The 15000-nt window shown below is 41.8% G+C and overlaps 1 protein-coding gene and 1 non-coding gene across 3 annotated transcripts in view; one reads left to right on the top strand and one right to left on the bottom strand.

Moving 5' to 3' along the window:
* Arhgef12 (Rho guanine nucleotide exchange factor 12) overlaps nucleotides 1–15000 on the bottom strand; it is a 131378-nt gene that overhangs the window by 90447 nt on the left and 25931 nt on the right. The gene's annotated exons all lie outside the window — the stretch shown is intronic.
* On the top strand, nucleotides 12810–12916 carry LOC114635165. Its single transcript, XR_003713418.1, has one exon. It is a non-coding gene; the product is annotated as a U6 spliceosomal RNA (small nuclear RNA).

The following is a 15000-nucleotide window of genomic DNA, read 5'->3' as shown; positions in this document are numbered from 1 at the left end:
TTTAAAGGAGACTCTTCCTGTCTCATCCCACGCACTGGAAGTAAGTTCTAAGGCGCCAGGGTCCTAGTCAACGCTACACCCTAGCCAAGAGCTAGGCAGGACTACCTTCAGCTCCAGTCACTCATGTTCTAGGCACTCATTTACCATTGGCATCAAGTTCAACGGACCTAAAATTATTTACTTTGACCCCCACAAAATTGCTTTTCTGCCTCAACAAAGGACAACATCCATACAGATGGTCTAGTAAGAATCTAGAATTTGGGCTAAAGAGATAGTTCAGTGGTTAAGAACACTGGCTGCTCTTGCAAAGAACCCAGATTTAATTCTCAGCATCCACATTACAGCTTACAATTACCTGTAATTCCAGGGGATATATGGATTTTCTGGCTTCCACAGGCAACATAGGCACGTGTACATGTAGGCAAATACATATACATAATTTCTTTGTTTTTAAATTAGAAATTTGGAAGCCATTAATGCCATCCATCTCTCTCTCTGCCCTCAACTGCATCCACTTATCACGCAGCCATTTCTGAGCATCTACTGTATAGCAGCACTCAGAGAGTCAGAAGTGCACAGTATTAACACAGTGTCTCTGTTTCTGTGGTATTTGTATCTCTCATCGCATTCAAACGCTTTATCACTAACCTCAAGTTCATCTTCTTCTGCCCTTCTCCATGGCTGGCTTAGAGTGACCCACTCTGCCAGGCCTGGTGTCTGCAATGTTTTCCAGTCTCATGCACAGCATCCTTTCCTGGTGAGCAGCTACAGATTTCAAACCACAAACGGTCGCTCCCGTTGGGCATCCAACCACCAAAGGTGACATATGAGGGTAATTCAGGCATTTCTTTCCCCTAACTTCAGTTAAGTTAGTATGTCCTAGTAGCCTTCAGGACCACTAGGGACTTTCCCTAGAAGTGGTATCTTATATACTACTCTATGTGAGCCCTTTCGTCACCAACATAACTTCAGAGATCTTTTCTTAATGTCTGCTACCTTTTCTCCGATCTTCAAATTCTATTTACTCGTGTTCTTAAAATATATTTGAATTCAGATCTATATAACAACTATTGCATAGCACAAGAGATACTAAAACTGGGGGCTAAAGGTATGCTTTAGTGGATACACTGCTTGCTGTGCAAGCATGAGGATCTGAGTTCAGATTCCAAACACTCATGTAAAGGGCAAGTGTAATAGCAAGCATCTCTAACTCCACAACTGAAAGGTGGAGACAGGCAATCTAGGGGGAGCTCAGCAGCCCACCAGCTAACCTAGTCAAAACACAGAGCCCAAAGGTTCACAGAAAGATCCTGTCTCAAAAAAAACAGGAAGGAAAAGAAATCATCCAACACCTAGACATACACACACCTACACACAAACATTTAAAGCTTATTATACATTAATTATGCTTCAACAAAGCTTTTAGACTCTAAAAATAAATAAAAATAAAATAAAAATACATGCTCTATGAAAGAATGATAATCTGGAATCCAGAGTTTAAATTTGTGCTCCTGCGAACGTGAGTCACCTTAATAATAAAGGCATGTAAATCAGGCCGGGAGAAAAGATTCCGAATCGTATGTAATCGTGGCTTTCACTAGGATCTACAGTGAACTCAATGAGAAGAAGACTCTTCAAAACAAGATCTGAAGAGACAATTCACAAAAAGTATGTGGATGGCACATTAAAGGACATCCAATATTAGTAGACACTGGTGAATACAGAATACTATAGCATGCCACTGCAGGCCCCACTACAGCAGCTGAAACAAAGGACTGACCATTCCAAGGATCAGAAACATTTTCTCAAAGGGCTAAAATATACACCAGCCACACCAGCAAAGCAGTCCATCCTAGAGCAATGAAAACCTATCTCCATACAAAGACAAGCAAGAATATCCAAAGTAAACTTAATAGTCTAAGACTTACAAATACTATGTCCACCAACAGTTGAATGAGAAAACTGTAGTATATATCCATATATTACTCAGCAAGAAAAAGAAACGAACTATTGAGGCCCAACATAGACAAAACCCAGAATAATTACAAAGAGAATAAAACACCACAAACCGTATCATAGGAGACCATTTATATGAAGCGCATGCAAACTAATTCACTGTGGCATGAAACCCACGGTGAAGGGCATGGAGGGAAGGAATGCAAGGAAAGCACAAGAAAACTACTGTTTCTAGTCAGAGTTTTTGAGATACATACCCTAGGCTGGCCTCAAATTTACTATATAGCCCAGGCTGGTCTTTAACTCATAATCTTCCTTCCTCAGCCTTTTGAGTGTTAGGATGAGCAGCCAGAGCTAACCCATCAGCTGTATTTATTTTCTTGACTGCAATGACAGTTTGCCAGTTACACACAGGTATCAAAGCCTATCAAGGTGGTTAACTTAAATATATACAGCGTAGGGCTGGAGAGAGAGTGCAGTCAGGTGAGTATGTGGGCCTAAGTTTGGTCCCCAAATCCATATAAAAAGCCAGGCATGGCAGACTGTGCTTGGAATTCCAGTACTGGGAAGAAAAAGAAAGGTGGATCTGTAGGGCTTGCTAACCAGCCAGCCTGGCCTAATTGGCAAGCCCCAGGTCCTGCCTAGTAAGAGGCCCATCTTAAAACACAAGGTGGAAGGCTTCCAAGGAGAGGCACACACAGCTATCTCTGCATCCAGAGCCATATACTTAACACATGCAAACATTTGCACACACATGGGCATTCGCGCACACGAGTGCACACACACACACCTACACACAAACATTTAAAGCTTATTACACATTAATTATACTTCAAAAAAGCTTTTAGACTCTAAATAAAACTAAATGTTTACCCATAAAGCCAGGTGCAATGATAGAATCTTAAAATCCCAGCATTTAGGAAGTTAAGGGGAAAAAGTACTCCTAAGTTGAAGGCTAGATGCACGACATGAGATACTTTCTTAAAACGAAAGGCTACACGGAGGCTGGAGAGATGGCTCAGCAATTAGGAACACTTGTTGATCTTGGAGAGTATCCAGGTTCGGTTCCCAGGACCCACATGGTGGCTCACAACCATCTGTAACTCAAGGTCTCGCATTCTCTTTCGACCTTGAGAACAGTATGAACATGGTACACACAAACACAGGCACATGCACATTCGTGCAGGCAATGAAAATACCAATAACCATAAAGTTAAGATAAATAAATCTTTACAAAATAAAAAGTAAACACTTCTTGGCTGGAAAACTGAACGGCTCAGTCCGTGAAGTACAGGCATGCAAGCAGGAAGGCTCAAGCTCAGATCCTCAGCACCCACACAAAATAATTAAATTAATTAACTATTAAAATTCACTTCATTTTAAAAGTCACACTAAGTAATGCTCTGCTCTGATCCTCATGTTAGAGCTCGGGCAGAAGCAGGCTAAGCTAGTTGAGCAGCCACTCTAAACTTAGTCCCAGGGTCACAAGAAGACCCTGTCTCAAAAAGACAGGGTAAAGCAGGGCTGGGGAAACGGCCCAGCAAGCACAGACCTAGCCGTGGAAGTGTGAGGACACGAGTAGCTCTCCAGCATCCATGTAACGTCGGGTGAGTACAGTATCCCACCTGTAGTCCTGCTCATCCACAGGCTAGAAAGCTGAATCCAGGAGCTCTGTGTTCACTCGCCTCAATACATGCAGTGAAAAGCAATGCATCAAGACTCCTAACGCAAGCGCTGGCCTCCATATGCACCCACAAACGTGCACACCAAGCAGACACACAGATGGACTGACTAGTGGAGAGCTGAACAGTGGGAGAGACCTAAGTATCCTTTAACACAGGTACAAGCCTGTGTACTCCCACATACAGACATACAGATATACAGACTATACAGACACCAAAAAATAAGCAATTATAGAACCTCTTGCCCATAAACACTGTTATAATTTATGAGAGGTAAAAGACTCAGTGGTTGATCATTTTTTCTCCCTGTTATAAATTTTAGACTATTCATATTTTTGCATGGGAAATTCCAGCAATTTAAGACTACCTGACTAAACTTGTCCTGTAACTTTCTTCTTTTAAGGTTTTTAAACATATAAACTCCTTGAAGGATGACTGTATAGTGAGATGAATGTCAGCCCCAAAAGAACCTTCTGTCATCTGGGGCTGAGTTAGTCATTTTTTCTCCCTAGACACTGTAGTTTGTTGTTCCTTCACTCACCCGCTCAGAAAGTTAATTGAGACAGCACATAGTGTGTAGCCAGGCAACATACAGGCCCTTGCAATCTGCGAGGAAGAAAGGGAGAAGGCAACCAATACATAACAATGGTCTTACTGAATAAATGAAGATGTCCCTTCACACTGTGAGTCATGGCTATGAAGAATCAGGAAGGAAGCTGAATGTAACGGTAATGGAGACCCTCCACGGGCTGACTTCATAAGCCAGACAAGGAGTGTGGAAATATCAGAGCAGAGAAGTAAGCCCGAGTCCAGTCCTCACCTACAGCATTAAGCAGTGGCTCAGCTGCTCAGTTTTTGACAGACTACAGCTCCTTTTTTGTGATATCAATAATTTCAAGACAATATTTTAATCTGCTCATATGCAAACAGTGAAAAGATGTTTTAGAGTCTGACTGGCCTTTACTTCATTATTTTGTGGTTACTAACTTATTTGTCTAAATATAAAATTTCTCATCTATAAAAAGAGATGGGAGATAAACTATTGCTATATATAAAGCATGATTTAAAAGAGATGAAGGTAATTTTAGCAGTAAATGAAAAACCTAGTATTTAACAAAAAACACCTACATGTCAGTATATAAGTACTGCTTATTATATGTGTGCACCAAAAAGGTCCATCATATGCACGAGTTTCTTTATTCTTCTATTCAATTATAAACCCTGTATACACTTAAAGTTCAATGTATAATATAAATGCTCACTGAGCATGTTACTTTGCTCATACTTCTGAGGAGTCAGTCCTCCAAACGTAACAAATCACGAGGGAACACGTGTCACTGTGAAAAAGATAAGCAAATGAACTGAAAGCTTTACCGTGCTCTCCAAAGTGTGAGTCTAACCTGTCTATAAAGAAATCTACAATACTAAACATTTCAGTGTTATAAATTACAGTCCTAGGTCTGTCTGTCTACAAGAAAATAACTTCTAACATGACCAACACCTTCAGAAGACAGACAGACCTAAGCTGGGGACATAGCTCAATGGTTAAATGCTTGTCTAGCATGCAAGAGGTCCTGGGTTCAAAAACTAGTAAGACCCCAAAAAAGAAAACCGTTTCCACCACTGTATTTCTCGAACTCAGACCTCACTAGAGGGAAGGCGAATGCTACCCTAATGCCACCACTGCAGCTCAGCAGCAGCTTTACAGTTAGAATCAACATTTTAGCTGACACAAGCAAAAATATCACTAACTGAACAAAGGATAAAATAATTCAAACTGATGCGAGAGCTCCCGAAGCTGTATCACCTTTTCCAAATAACCATATATTTCTGCTTATGAGAAAAAAAATAGACTGAAAAAACAGTCACACAGAATACTCTGTAAAAACAGTCCCTTCCCCCACTGGAATATGAATCCCTGCCCCCATGCCCCATTCATAGTCCCCTGGGTATCAAAGGGAGACAACCATCGGAAAAATTCAAGATGATTAAATCACAATTCACAGAATGATAATTCATCAACCCACATTCAAGAGTCATTACCCAGCTCAGTTCTACAAAGGTAACAGAAGGGTGATGCTTCCAGTCCTCTGAATAGATATCCCTGCGAGCTGGGTGTTAAAACCTTTGTTCTCAAGCTAATCCATTAAGGCATGGGTTTTCAAAATAAGGAATTTCTTTTCTTTAAATCAAGATATGCTTTTTAAAGCAAAAAGAAAAAAATAAAATGCTATTATAAGAAATAATGATGATGTACAAAAATCCTTTCCCTTGCCCATTTCATTCTTGTTATAGGTATGTCCCCTTTACTGAAGCTATTTTTCTACCATTTTTGCCTTACTCTTTATACTACAGAGAAAACAAAGACTGCCATAGATTACCTGGATAACCCGGCAAATCAGCAGGCAAGCAGAAGCTCAAAAGGCTTGTTTCTTGTTTCCATGGAGCACAGGAGAGTGAAATCCTCACCTAACGCCACTCCCCTAGCAATCCTGGGCTTTTCCTTTATCCATACATTCCACAGCCTTGGAGAGGCATTTGTCAATGATTTTACTGACCACAAGAGGGAAGACAGGAAGAAACCCCACCTCTTCTCCTACCCGGAATCATTTGCCATCATCAACTGAAGCTAGACACTGCACAGCTAATGGAAAGGCAGGGAACAGCACCCGTGCACACTCCCCTGAATTAGAGCAGACGATGCATGGAGATGACAGGCAGAGCAAGTGAGCTCAGCTGACAGTTCTTAAGACAGCAAGCCAAGAGCTCCCATTAAACCACAAAGATGTATACAAGATCTAAGTATAGAACCACAAAAAAAATTCCTCAGTGCAGATTTTTAAATGGGGAATTTCTGAAAACAGTACACAAATGGAGTCTCCGATGTCTTATTTCATTGTCATTTCTGTTCTGTTTCCTAATAAGCCAAAGAAACCAAGTTAGAATTAAAAAGCAAGCAACAAGGAAAGGACTCCCTTTGTTAGCAACATGATCCCACAACGAGAGTCAGAGACTCTGAGCATGGAGGAGGTAGGGGTAGAGGAAAACATTAAAACTGGGGAGGGAAGAAAAATATTTTCTGCCCCAATAAGCCTAATTAAGTCTGCAAGCTGGGCTGGGAGGACTGAAATGTCTTCATGCTATTCTGTCTGTTTGTGTTTGATTACTGTAAATCTTCCCAGGCCTCCTACTCTGCCCCAGGCACTGTGATGTCTGGCGCACTGTTAACTCATCCTTGTCACTTGCAGTGGAATGAGGGGAGTAAGAGACACACTCGGCCATTCTGATCCCTAGAAGCAATCTGACTTTGTTAAAGCAGTAATCTGTGTCCAACACTTCTCTAACAAAAGCATCCCGAGTTTTACTGGCCTCTACTGTCCTGGTCTGAGGCCCCAACTGTCAAGTTTGCATACAGATAACCTCAGGACCAACATACTAGTACTGAGTGAAAGCCATCCTGTCTGTTATAAAACATACAATGATAGAGCTCTTAGAGCAATACCAGAAACACTTCACCTACATAAATTATAGCTCAAGGTTCTTTCAATTTATAAAGAATCTCAGAACAACTGTTAATGAACTAAAAATCAGGTTACAAGAAACCCACACCTAGGCAAATATAGTTTATAATGTATGTTATATAGTCTTTATTTGTGTATCCATATTTTGTAGCTTTTCAAAACAGGACTAATGATTTTTAATAGCCTTAAATACTAAAGCACAGATGTATTAAGGTCAAAATCTCTATGTACTGAACAAGTTAAGGTATTAAAGAAGGTCTGCTCAATCTACAAGAAACCAAACTAGAGGACTGCAGATCCCATTAAACTTCCTCCACCTGGCCTGCTCCCCCCTCCAGGTTTTCCCACAAAACTCATCTATCCTAAACGTCATGACGCTCCCCTCTGTCTGTCTTCATAGGTCTACACTGCTGAAGCAATTCAATAGCACATGTCAACTTAGAGCTTGAAGCTAGTAGATTCATATCTTAGCATCTTTCATCTGAGGTCACTAGAAACAATTTTAGCCACCTCTCATTCACGCAGCATCTCTTCTTAATCAAAATCTCTATTGCCCCCCTTGCTATAACAAACCAAGCATGTCAACAATCTCAGCTTTCTCAGAGAACATACTTCAGCTTCCTGGCCATAACTTGGCTTTCCCCCAACAGTTTCTCTTACTGACTTTATTAATGGAAACCACGCCTTCTCTCAAAACCCAGTGTCCAGTACGTAATTCAGAGTCCAAAGGAAGTACATAATTTTCTCTTGAAAATCCAAATAACCAGTAAACATATAAAAAGGTGCTGAGGCCAGTGAGATGGCTCAGTGGATAAAGGTTCCTGAGAATGACCCTCTGGGTGCCCATGGTAGAAGGAAACAATCACGTCCCACAAGCCGTCTTCTGACCTCTGTATGCCATGGGATGCATGCACTCACATACGTACGTACATAATGAAAAAGTAATGAATGAATATGCTCCACTCTAGAAAAGGCAAATGGAGAGCGAGGACAATGAAAATGAGTGTGTCCCCGAGTGTTCATAAAGACATAAACACTAGGGCTGGGCGCTCATAAGGTGGAGGTACGAAGATGTCTGAGCTTAAACCCGATGTGCTCTACATACTGAATTCCAGCCAGCCAGACTTACAGAGTGAGAGCTACCCATAAGGCACAGCTGAATTTCACAACTTAGATATTTACTAAGTGATCTGAAAAGGTGCGGTTCAGTGAGGAAAGGTGACGGCCACCAAACCTGGCAATCTGAGCTGAATTCCCAAAACTCAGATGGTGGAAAGAGGGAACCCACCGAATCCGAGACTGCTCTCTGACTTACATGTATACAACATGGTACATGTGTATCTACACGTGTGCTTGCACATGGTAATAAACTTAGAAAGTAAAAATAACAAGTAAGTGCCCATGAACATTTAGAGAAAATTTATTCATAAATACTCGTAAGAGATTAGAAAAACAAACTATGATTCATCCACACAAAGGAAGATCATTCAACAATTTTAAAAGAATGAACAATTAATTCATGAATCATAAATGATTCTTAAATGTATTCTTCCATAATATTCTATTATGTCAAAGACGCCACAGACAAATGCAAGCATTGTGCCACTGCATTCATCTCACACTCTGGAGACTGTGGACGGACAGCTGTGAGAGCAGGTTACTAGCTGCTAGAAAGCACAGGTAGAGACTGGAAAGAGAATCCACAATCCAAAGGGAGCATTTAAAGTGCAGAATCTATGCTGTGTGATATTATAATGGTGGATACGTGATCTATGCACGTGTCTAACCCATCAAGAGCAGAAGCCATGTCCCTAGCTGGACCTCAGTGCACAGGTCTAAGGTCCCTGAGGCTCAGTGATAAAACAGGAGGATCATACATACACTCAAGGACTTCATGGGCTGCAGAATGAGGTTAAAACCAGCCTGGGCAGATACTGTCTCAAAACTTAAAAGTGCGAATGAAATTACAGAGCACACAGCTGGGAGACAGAGTACAAGCCTAGCATCACGAGGTCCTAGGTTCAAGCCCCAGTACCAAAATGAGTTTAAAAATTAAGAAGGCTAACTTAACTTCTGAAAATTAACATTATGACTTGAAATAATGAAAGAATACTGCATTCTAGTTGGAAATGTTACGTCATAGGGATTACAGGTTAGCAGTTCTGACTGGGGAAATTCGGGCTCGTGACAGAAGGCTGTTGCTCTCCCTGTACTTCTCGGTCTATCAGTATCTACCTACCTAGCTCAGCTGGCTAGAGTTGAGCAGTTTGCTCTGCCCTACCCTCACAGTACTAGGACACTGTTCTCACTACAGGCCACATAGACAGAGCAAGCCAACCAAGCCTGAACCCTCTAAGACTGTGAGCCAAATCTACGTCCCCTTCTTAAATGGTTCCTCTTTCTCTTGTTTTAGCAACAGGAAATTAGCAAATCCAGAATGGTTTCTGCATTTCTGTGTGCACACAGGTATGTGTATGTGGGTGTGCACACAGGTATGTGTATGTGGGTGTGCACACATGCGCCTGTGTGTACATGCATATGGGGGTGGACAGTAAGGCAGACAGGGATAATTAGGTAGTCCAAGCTGGCCTAGAACTTACTATGTATTGAGCTCTGAGCCTGTCTGACAGGCTACGTAACACCTCTAGCCCTGAGCCACATTACAGCCTCGTCATTCAGGCAACTCCAATCTAATAATGAAGAAAACCTACACGAATTCCAGTTTGGAGCCATCCTAAAATATACCTGGCCAGGACTCCTGAGAAATGTCAAGACCATCAAAAAACAAAACAAACAAACAAACAAAAAAACAAAAAACCTCCCACAGCCAAGACGAACCTAAGGAGACATAATACTACACTTCAACTGGTATCCTTAGTGGTTTGAATAAAACATAGCCTCGTGTGTATGAATGCTTGGTCCATAGGGAATGGCACTATTGGGAGGTATGGCCTTGTTGGAGGAAGTGTGTTACCACAGGGATGGGCTTGAGGTCTCATATACGCTCAAGCTACGCCTAGTATGGCACACGGCCTCCTTCTGCTGCCTTTGGATCAAGACTTAGAACTCTCAGCTCCTCCTTCAGCATCATGCCTGCCTGCCTGCCTGCCTGCCTGGGCAATGTCACGCTTCCCCCGACCCAGTCCTCGATAATGGACTATACCTGTGACACTGTAAGCTAACCCCCTAAATGCTTTCCTTTATAAGAGTGGCCCTGGTCATGGTGCCTCTTCACAGTAACAAAACCTTAATGAAGACAGTATCCTGGGTGGAAATGGAACAATGGCTTAACCCAACAACCACCACCAAAAAAAGAAAAGAAAATCCTTGGAAATCGAAATAAGCTATGAACCTAATTAGTAATGTCAGTGTAGACTAATATGACACATGTACCATACTAATATAACATGTTAAAAGCTAAGGAACATAGATGGGACATCCATAGCCTTTTTAGTGACTCAATCTGTAAATCTCTTTTAAAAAGAAAAAACAACAACATTTTAGAAAAGGTTCTCATCACAAGACTTAGAGTAGGGGAGGGATGAAAAGTACACAAGATGAAGTGAGGAAGCCACTGCAGCTTAGCGAAGAACGGTAAAGCCGTCCTACACGATGTCCGAGAGGAAAGTAGGAGAGGACAGGGCAGCAATGATCTAACAGGGATGTCAGAAATACTCTCCCACTGCTTAGACAGCTGCACTGTGTCTTGACGTCAATCTCAAGACTCCCATGGGTTAAAGCAACAATCCACTCTTCCATGTTTGCTGTGTAAGTTTCAAAGTGAAACTAACTAGCTGCTAACCAACGTTCACAGTTTCCAGTAGGAGCAGACAACCCTCTGACAACTTGAGACACACTGCGGCTAGCCATGGGGAGGACAGAGACACAGGGCTGTGTTCAGCACACTTATTTGAATTCTCTTCTTAGTTCTAAGGACCATTAATCCCTCTCTTAATTTTTACTGAAAAATTACAAGTGAAATACCAATCTCTTCCATTTCTTCCTCTGAAAATGACTGGTGCACAGAATCCAAGTGTCATACATCCAACTTAGCCAACAACTGATATTCAACAGTAGAAATCTGAAAGTACAAAGAAGGTATACTGTGGGTGGATCTAAAGTAACAGTGCAGTCAGTGCAGAGAAAGAGGGAGGGGAGCGTACGATGCCAAATGAAATTTCTGGCTGTACTCAATTCATACGAGGTAAACCCATCGTGTAAAGCAATGAAATGGTGGTTACTGCTACATCAGACCAGGTAAGTGAAGCAAAGAAGGAAACCTGGGGCTTTGCACTTAGGTCACTGAAAAAGACGCTGTACTTTATAGTAAGAGCCTGTAACAGATTCACTATGCTTTCCTGACTTTAAGTTTATGTAGTGGTGACTTTCAAGCACTGCTATACTTCTTAAGAAGCTACCTCTGTGGCACACACCTATGACCCCAGCACTCTGAAGGCTGAAGCGAGATCATAGGACCATCAATCTGAAGCTGGCCAAAAGCTGTCCTGGGTTACAAAGCAAGTTCTAGAATAGTCTGACAAGAATAAGATTATGTCACCAAAACCAAACCACCCAAGTCCTTCTATTACAATACCGTTTGTGACCAAATTCATCCTGAGTCATTTTCCTGATCTGTATTTATTTCTAATTCTAGGGGTGGGTCCCTCAAATAGATTACTCTTAAATAAAAACCTCAACAAGCTACAATTTAGTAATTTAAAAATACATATATTGAAAGTCTCTTGAAACTGATATTTTATAAAAGATACTGAGGCTAATAAATAAAAGTTAAATTTGGGATCTATGTAACTTCTTCCAAAGTCACTTAACTAACAAATAGTCCAGCTGAGATCAAAACCAAGGTCTACCTGACAGGAAAGCCTGCCTGATTTCTGGAAGCTGTAAGGACAAGCCTACAAATGTCAGGCCCCTGTCTTAACCGTCTAAAAGCTAACTTTCTGACTTAAGCCAGGAGTAGTGGTATGCATCTATAACCCCAGCACCTGGGAGGCTGAAGCAGGAGGATCACCACAAGTTTGAAGCCAGTTAGTCTATGTAGCACATTCCACACCAGCCAGAATTACAGAACAAGACTGACTCATAAATAAATAATTTACTTTTAAAATAAATCTTGCCAGACACATCTTTAATCCCAACACTTGGAAAGTAGAGACAGATGGATCTGAGTTCAAGGCCAGCCTGGTCTGCAAAACAAATGCAAAAACAGCAAGGACGACACACAGAAATCCTGCCTCAAAAAAACCAAAGTGGGTAGGGAATGGGGTGGGGGGGGAAGGGAAAATAAATCTTTCAAATGCAGGGAGTTAACCAAGTAAGAATTTTTAATTCTCCCCCAGTAACTTGCTTTGGGAAAACAAGACATGTTTGAGACAGATTCAAGCCCTGCTAAGTAAAATGACTAGTAACCGACTGTAGGAAAGTTCATCAGAAAGTTTTCTAGTTTTTACTGAAATAGATGTACAAGATAAAATAGTACAAGATACATGGTCTAAAGCATGAAATAACTACAGTTCGAGGACACTAAATAATCTCTCGTCCATCTGAAAGACAGATAGCATCTGAAAATACAAATTCTGGGCCCTGGATACAAAAGAAAACATGATCTGACCAAATCAAGAACACCTAGCTTGTGCTCGCTTCGGCAGCACATATATTAAAACTGGAATGAAACAGAGAAGATTAGCATGGCCCCTGTGCAAGGAGGACGTGCAAACTCGTGAAACATTCCATATTTTTCTCTTCATTTTAAAGAAAGGACTCTTGGGTTTTTACTCTGTTACCTGTTCAATGACAGCGCCTGCCTTCTAAGGAGACTCCAAGACAGTAAAGATCCTAAACTCTGAAGGGGGGCTGGGGGGGGGGACAAACCACCTAGCTCCGCTCAAACTCAATGGCAGTGTTTGTGTCCGTCAGCTGAATCAAGATGGCTGGGGACTCATCGGTAACCAGAAGGCATTTCACCATGTTGGTGGGTATCTGGAGTCACTACTGCTTTCAAAGTTTCACTGGCTTTAAGGTTTTCACCAAAATCCCAATATTCACAATGCTGGAAGCTCTCACTGCTTCCAACTTCATCTCAACTCTCAACTTGACACACCATAATCACCTGGGAGGCGGGCCTCTGAGCATGCCTGTGGTCTTCATTAGGTTAACTGAGGGGGAAGCACCATCCACTGAGGCCGAGAGCCTAGATTCCAGAAGCAGGAGAAAACCGAGCTGAGCACCAGCATCCGCCGTCACTCTCTGCTTCCTGACTGTAGATACAGCTGAGCAACTGCCTCAGGTCCTCCCCATGCAGACCATCTCATGACGGGCTGTATCCTAAACTGTAAGCCAAATGCATCACCCTTTGCCCTGCTTTGCCAGACTATCACAGCAACAGGGAAAGTGACGAAGATCTGGCTCTGGGTTAAAATCCAAGTTAATGCCTCCCTGGAACACTAGCCCAGTTTTCCCAAAGAACTGGTTTTACTGAGTGACTTATGACTTTTCCTAAGAAGACTATTCACCCCAGACAGACTAGGTACGGACAAAGGCAGGAAAAGATTCCACCAAGTCCAGGCTGGCAAACCAGTAAGCTTACTGGGGTTACTTACAGGAGGACAAAAGGGCAGGTATACCCCTCTGGGCAACTTGGGGGCAGCTGTACCACCAAAAGTCCTACACAAGTCAACTGTTTTCTTCTTACATAAGTAGAAAAGGCTGCGGGGGTGTAAAGGTTCATGAGCCTTTCCCTCCCCCCATAAGGGAATTTTTAAATTATTTGCAACTGGGTATGGCTATGCAGACCAGGTTAGCCTTGAACTTACAATTCTGCTGTCACTGGTGGTATGAACCACAATTTCCAGCAATTAACCATAAAGTAATGTTAATAGGCCACATCTGGTTCCCGTGCATATGACCACAGCTGCACTGATTCAAGAGAGCAAACAGTGATCATGTCTTACCCAGAAGAAACAGCTACACAACAGTAAGTGTCATTTAATGTTATTCCCTAAGTTATCACTGATGGTTACTTAAGAGCCATAGAAACACTCATCTGTATAACACTGTTAATAGATACTGTCTCCAATATCAACCCCTTGAAACACATGTGACCAAAATTTTGCATTAGAATTTAACGTCAGGCTGGGCAGTGGTGACGAATGCCTTTAATCCCAGCACTTGGGAAGCAGAGGCAGGTGGATTTCTGAGTTCGAGGCCAGCCTGGTCTACAGAGTGAGTTCCAGGACAGCCAGGGCTACACAGAGAAACCCTGTCTCAAAAAAAAAAAAAAAAAAAAAAAGAAGAATTTAACATCAGGGCCAGAGAGATGGCTCAGTGAGTAAGGATGCTTGCCCACCAAGCCTGATGACCTCAGTCCGATCCCCTGCCTCACACAGTGAAAGGAAAGAAAGAGTTGATTCCGGAGAGTTGTCCTCTAACCACACCTGTATTGTGATGTGTCCATAAAACTATACCTGTAAAATATGTAAGTGTAATAAATATAATTTAGTGTACATGAATCAGGTGTTGTGGCCAAACTTAGGAGATTAAGGCAGGACAAACTCAAGTTTTAGACCAGCATAAAACTAACACTCCAAACAGCCATTTAAAAGAAATAAGACCAGATTTCCTCATCACAAGTAAGGAAATACATTCACTAACAGAAGAAAATCTTACTTATTTTTTTCTTACAGCATCTCCCAAACAGGGGCTGTCACAATGGCTCTCTTAACCCTCATAATTATACCTACATTAACGTCTCCTTACCAACTTGACTTGTTATTTACACTGTGTGTGCTGCTGGACCTTACACACTGAGTTATACCTGCTTTAAC

The sequence above is a fragment of the Grammomys surdaster genome, unplaced genomic scaffold (genome assembly GCF_004785775.1).
Source record: "Grammomys surdaster isolate TR1022 unplaced genomic scaffold, NIH_TR_1.0 1164, whole genome shotgun sequence".
In the NCBI taxonomy this organism is placed as follows: domain Eukaryota; kingdom Metazoa; phylum Chordata; class Mammalia; order Rodentia; family Muridae; genus Grammomys; species Grammomys surdaster.
This window is presented reverse-complemented; position numbering and strand designations above follow the sequence as displayed.